This window comes from Lasioglossum baleicum, unplaced genomic scaffold (genome assembly GCF_051020765.1).
Source record: "Lasioglossum baleicum unplaced genomic scaffold, iyLasBale1 scaffold1152, whole genome shotgun sequence".
Lineage (NCBI taxonomy): Eukaryota > Metazoa > Arthropoda > Insecta > Hymenoptera > Halictidae > Lasioglossum > Lasioglossum baleicum.
In genome coordinates, this window is record NW_027470211.1 from 25,646 (window position 1) to 32,331 (window position 6,686).

Here is a 6,686-nt window from a genome sequence, read left to right on the forward strand (position 1 = left end):
CTGCCAATAGGGGAAACGGATTCACTCCAGCCATCGCGTTAGGTTGGGTGAGTTGGTAAGGGTTGGCGAGGATTGGGTCCTAGACTGTCGAGTGAAAAGGAAACGACACGCTGGGCTGGAGGGTCCGTTCGATGGAAACACGTTAACGCGTCTTTATTGCGAAAGCCAAAATTGAGTCATCCGTACGCGTGGATACGTCTCTATCATGCACACTGTACACCTATTAAACGCATCGCCATAAGTGAGCGGCGCGCGCATGTGTGCGCACCGATATCGCAATATCCGCGGAGTAACTACGAGTAATGGGTACTTACGACTTATATCGAATTCATGAACCTATACGAAGAGTCGATTTAACAATATTACGATTAATTGGCCGTCTCTCGACACAAATTCCCCGGCTCTTAATCTAATCAGGAATACCGTTTCAATTATCCCTCGTGTGCACGGATACCTTCCGATTACACTTTTCTATCCGTTACACGGGACGGTAACGCGAGCAACGTTTATCCTAACTCGAATGCCGTCGTGATTTTTCAACGATCTTCCGTTTCAAAATAACCGGTATGCAACACGAGCGTCGCGAGAACCAGCTGATAATTCGTTCGAGTGGCAGAGAACTGATTGCTGTATCGGAGAAAAGAATGGAAGGGGGAAAGAGAAAAAGGAAGAAGAGGAGGAAGAGAGAAGGAAGAAAAAGGAGACACAACGAGGCTCGAGACACCCTCTTTCAACGAGCCTTCGACGCGACTGACGCAATACCTGCCAATTCTTTGATGCGCCAGCTACTCCAGCGCCAATAACACCGATCCGCTAACTACGAGTAATGGACACTCGCTCTGATTCACGCCACCCCTGTATTATTCCTTATCGAGTGCCGCATCCAAAGTGACATTAGGATTATTAAATTACCTGTCGCCGGCTCCATCCAGGATCCAGTCTATGCAAATCGATGTCTCCGTCGGAGATTAACGACGCTACGGATATTGTAACCTCTCTTTCTCCTCCCTCGCGCGGACAAAGGATAAACAACGTAGGGTTACGATTCTACTTCCTTGCAACAGACGCGACATCTCGCGGTTCGCACGAGAAACGTATTCAAATCACGCGCGAGATTTCTCGTAGTCTTATGCGCGATTATAACGATCGTTTCGCGATCTGTCGAAACGAGGCAGAGATATATAATTAACGTGTTTTTTTATCTACGATTTCGTAATGCACCATTAATATCGAGCTACAAAAAAATTTATCGCAACAACGCTATTGCTAAATTATTAGATTGTTCGGAAAGTCATTTCGACTTTTTTTTCTTATACGATTCAAGTGTTAAATTGGCTGTGAAAAAAACAAAATTACTTTCAGAACAACCTAATAGAATTCCTCTGTACGATCGTACGATATTTGAAGAAATAGGAAAATTATCCGGCTGATGACTTTATCAATAATAGAAAAACCGATCGAAACGCCAAGTATATACGTAGACGGACGTGACGAGAAGGGGAAACGTAAGAAATCGGAATGGCCATGGCTCCCACGTTAAATATTTATCTCTGCGAATGAGTAACGGTAGCCCGACTGACGTCGAGCCAAATACATCTTGGATGATTACCGCAATAATAGATACCGTGGCGCTCTCTATCGATCGGATATATCAGAGGCACATTATCGAACAGTCCGCTGTTTCGAGTGTATCAACGTTACCTTCCAGGAAAATCCTCGAAGTAAAGGCGCGCTCGTATATACCGAGGGAATGCGATTCTTCCTAGGCTTTTATCGAATCGAAACGAACCACGCGGAAAACTCCGGCCCGATCTTGTTACCGTCACGGGTTATGCGATCTGGAAAGTGAGATCATTCGTATTTCTCGCGCGTGTGCGGATAACATAGAGAGAGAGAGAGAGAGAGAGAGGCTCTCCTACGCACCGCGACAAGATATTCCTGTCCGAATGATCGTAACGCGTAGAAAACGGTCTAGTTGCCGCACGATCGACCGACTCGCGTTCAGTTCCAACCTCGTCCATATCGCGTACCGGAAGTTCGTGACACGGTCGACATTGACGATTCGCACGGGCCACCGGAAGCCACAGATTCGCGGCTAATGGAGGTTATCTCGGATAAACAAGATACACGCCGAGTTACTAATAAAGTTACGACTGTCGTATTTCTTTTTCTCTTCTCTCTTTTTCCTTCTTTCCAAAGGAAAAGAAATTAATCCTCTCACAAGTTTGAAATTCTAATTTTCGCACCGATATTTCATTCGTTATACAAATATTTTTTTCACCGAATTCAATGTAATTCCGAAGAAGAGATCCGAGGCTAATAGCGGCTATCGGATAAACAAGACACGCGTGGGGTTATTAATAAATAATGGCTGTTAGATATTTTTAACGAAAAGAAATCGATTTTTCTTTTTTTTTGCAGTTTAAAATATTCATTGATAATCAACGATGTTACGTCAATTCTCACTTCCGTGCGTTTTCCAATCGCTGGCAGATTTATTTGCGATCGTAGAAATTCGTTGTCAAAGCGTTTCACGAAGAATCTTCGAAGAAATTGCGTTGAAATCTGGACGAGCAATTTTCATCGACCTCGCGTCGAAATTTTTCCCACTTTCTAATAGAACTAACGTTTTCGTTAATTCCCATTCGGTATAACGACGTAGACGAAGCGAAGTAGTTGATTTTCTCGACGTTTACGCTCGACTGGCGTTTATATCACGGTTTAATTTTATAGTTTACTATAACGCGTTTAAAGCTAAACGTTAAACGCATAGGAGTATACTTAAACGGCGGTCGTTAGACGAATGAGAAATAAAGAATCTAGTTATAGCGGAATCCGAGGGATCGATGTTACGCGTGTGATCATTCAATATTAAAATCGATACCGATCGAAATAAAATGGCCTGGCATGATCGGAATAATTATGACGCGATATATAATATTAGTCGGATAGTCGTTAAACCTGATTCATAGTACCCACATCACCCTACGCGTACGCAACAAATTGCCGGCATACGAGTTCTTAAATCCTGACCTCCTCGAACAAATTGCTATAAACTTCAGCTTCCTGCAACCGGCGTGTATGCACACACGCGCTCGCCTTTTCCCTTTTGCTTCTGTTTCCCTCGCAGGCCATCGTGTCGTCTAATTTACAGGTTTCGTCGCGACGCGTCCGTCCCCGCGACCGATTGCTCTATTCGCGTGGCTTTATGAAAAGGCGAATAAATTCCTTTCAATCTCCCTCGGCAACCGAAGGCTCGACGCGGAACCGAGAGGGAAGAGAAAAAGAAACGAGAGATAACGAAGAAGCACAGGGACGGTCCGGAACAATGGAAAACGAAGAAGACGGAATATAATTACGCAAAATGTGATACTGCACGCGTCCTTGAGGACTTCTTTTCTCGCTGCTCGGTAAGATCGATGAATTATTCAAGCAATATCCAGACGACGAAACAATACTAGGAACGAGTGAACCGGAACGGAGTTAAATATTGGGAAAGTCGAACCGCGAAAACAGGACGTTCAAACACGTTCGGCTCGGTTAAATATTCATCGGTTTAATATCGCAGACATCGCGAGAGGAACATTCGAGGACTACGTGCGCGAGTGTTCGTAAGGTGTACGTATTCCTAAGGCGAGGGAATCCGAAGAGAGTTCCTAGGGCGTTTCCTCTCGCGACCGAGAAGCAGCGTCGATGTAAAACGTTTCGTCGTCGTATAAAATGAATTTCGACCTCTCCTTTTTTTCCGTTCGTAAGCAGATGAGGAATCGAACCGAAGGAACGAGACTTATTTCCCGCTATTCACGCGCGATTCCCACTTGGCTGATCGCGGAGCTCTGTTGCTCGTGATAGATACCGTGTATCCCGTGACCTTACGCAAAATATCCGATAATACCAGAGCCTGCGAACTATGCACGGTCGAGGAGGTATAGCCTGGCGGACTGATGAATACCATTACCGGCAGGTAATGAAACCCAATCGCGATTCCGCGCTGATCCAAAGCGTGTACACTTTCCCCAGTTCATTAAACCGATTTAACACCGATAATGACACGCATCGAGGAGAGCGGGAAATAAATTTTTCGATTTACCCGGCATCGCAGACATTACGGTGTCACGCTCGAGAAATCCGAGGGTTAAACAAGTTCGCGGTGTATCGCAACTAGCCAACCGGTTAATTATATTCGTGACGCCGATTCCCTTTGAACCACTCGAATTATTAAAGCGCCCGGGGCTATTCTTTGCGACCACTTCGATATCAGCCTCTATTCCCGATAACCACGCCGGTGAAACTCGTTCCACAAAAGAGTACAGCCTATATACCCGGCAGTCCCGGTAATAACCACGTCTGGCTGACTCGTGAACACTGCAAACATCTCGAAATCAATTTATGCAAAGCGAATAGACGCGAACGAAGTATCGAAAACGCGAGACCAAGCGCGATCGGTTCTCCTTTCCTGTTCGATCCAACAAGACGAACTTCTCCGATCGACGAATCCTTCTAGAGCCAGCAAATTAATTTCACCCGCAGTCGTCGATCCTCTTTCTAGTCTAGGGTCATCGAGTGGTTAATAATTCGACCGATTCGTGGAAGTTGGAACGAACGCCGGAGCGAAAGCGAAACGTGGCAGAGCTTTAATACGCCGGCCTCGCAAGGTCGCGAAGAAAGCGAGCGAGCAGACGGAAAGTTGGCGATATTGCGTGCAAATTCTATAGACCGTCGTGGCGAGATAATGCGACGCTACCTGGACGTATACGCGTTTCCCGGAGCTTATTACAGGGGACAAGGGCGAGCCGTGTGTCGACTTCACACGCGTCTGCGTAGACGTACGTGCATACGTGCGTGATTGCATTTGTCAATACGCTAATCTTCGCGTATTGTCGTGTGATCCCGACGGTCCACCGTTTACGTGTATGGTGCACACGCTGGATCCGTGTGTCTTCGCGTGTGACACACGCACGCAGACACTTACGTACGCACGTACGTGGCATGTTACGTATAAAGCATACCGTGAGCACGCGAGCCAGCTTGTCGCGCTTATTCCGTTTATGCCTGCCGGTATTCACGCTAACGACGAGCTTGTGTTCCCTGTCCGTCGAGAGGAGTCGCGCCGTTTAATCTTCGGCGAAGGAACAGCGGAAAAATCCAGCACGGAACGGACAACGTATTGGATATCGGCACGAGAGCCGGCTGTTTACCTTGCCGGAATGGAGACGTCGAAGAAGCGATCGAAAATATCGAGGCGGAGGTTTCTCGAGTTCGCACACCGTTGTTCGATTGCGAGAGTGATCGATCCGCGTGTACAGAAGTTTTTAACAGGCTACACATGCTTCGGCCAAGGTTTCGTCAACCAGCAACGCTTTTTTCTGATCAGGGAGAAATTCGGATCGTGATCTAGGAATCGTGGTGAGTGAATTACATATACCTACTGTCCGAAACGTAGAACAATTTGCATGAATGTATGGTAGCAGGAGGGAAGAAAAAGGGTGGTTGCACTCACCTTGATACCACTGCGCCCTGCTGCTTCAAAAGTATATTCTCCGGCTTCATGTCGCAATGAATAATCCTGTTCTTGTAGAGAGCGTCGAGGCACTGTAGCAGCGAGTACGCGAACTTCTTCACGATCTGCATACTGAAGCCCTGGAACATGTTCTTCTTGATCAGCTCGTATAGATTAATACTGAGTAATTCGAAGGTGATGCACATGTGATGACGGAAGGTGAACGAGTCGAACATGTGAATGATATTCATCGTGTCGTTCTCGTCTTGATCGCGCAGTTTCTTCAGTATCTTCACTTCCTCCTGAGCCTGACGATGGAACCTCTTCTCGTTCCTCACCATCTTCAGGGCGACGTGCTCCTGTTTCTTGTGATCGTACGCCTTTACCACCTGCCCGAACGACCCTTTCCCGATCACCTTCAACACTTCGTACCTGTAGGCCACGTGATCGTGCGTCACGTGGATGTAGGAACCGTGCTCGTTGTCATAGCCGTTGTTGTGCGGCCAGCCGATTATCCGGGCATCTTCTTCGCGTTTGCCCCGATGAAATATATGTGTCGATAATTAAAGATCTCGTGATGCTCGTACGGGGTCAGCTTGTCCACGTAGATCTTCAACACGACATCAGGGGTGGCGGTGATGGTCTTCGGCTTCCGGATACCCCTCACGCAGGGGCTTCCGGTCGGGCAGCCATTCTTCACCACCAGCGCGGTCGTGCTCGGCTGACTGTTCGACTGCGCGTGCTGAGAGTTGTGAGCGGCGGTGTGACTGCTGAAGTTGTGACTGGAATTGTTGTGACTGGAATTGTTGTGACTCGAATTGTGACTCGAATTGTGGCTGGAGTTGTGGCTGGAGTTGTGACTCGAGTTGTGGCTGGCGCAAGAGCTCAGGCTGAGGTTCAAGCATTCCGAGCTGACGGTCACGCTGAGCAGGCTGTTGTTGGCGCTGGAACTCAAGCTCGGCAGATGAGTGCCGGCCATGTGACTGGAGCGGGTCAAGTAACTAGGCGACGACTCACTGGCAGACTGCTTCAGAGCCAACGTGCTACCCTTAAGGGGTGGCAGATGATTGTTCTCGTTCGGCGGAGTGTTGTACGTCTGGGTCGAGATCGCGTTCGCGGGTACGAACAGTTTTGGCCTAGACCGGGGCATCTCGAACGTGCTCGAAGATAGAGTTAAGCTAGTCAT

General features: G+C 47.6%; 1 pseudogene; it reads right to left on the reverse strand.

Moving 5' to 3' along the window:
• Positions 1 to 5,425: 5,425 nt before the first annotated feature.
• Positions 5,426 to 6,686, reverse strand: LOC143220522 (dual specificity tyrosine-phosphorylation-regulated kinase 2 pseudogene; annotated as a pseudogene).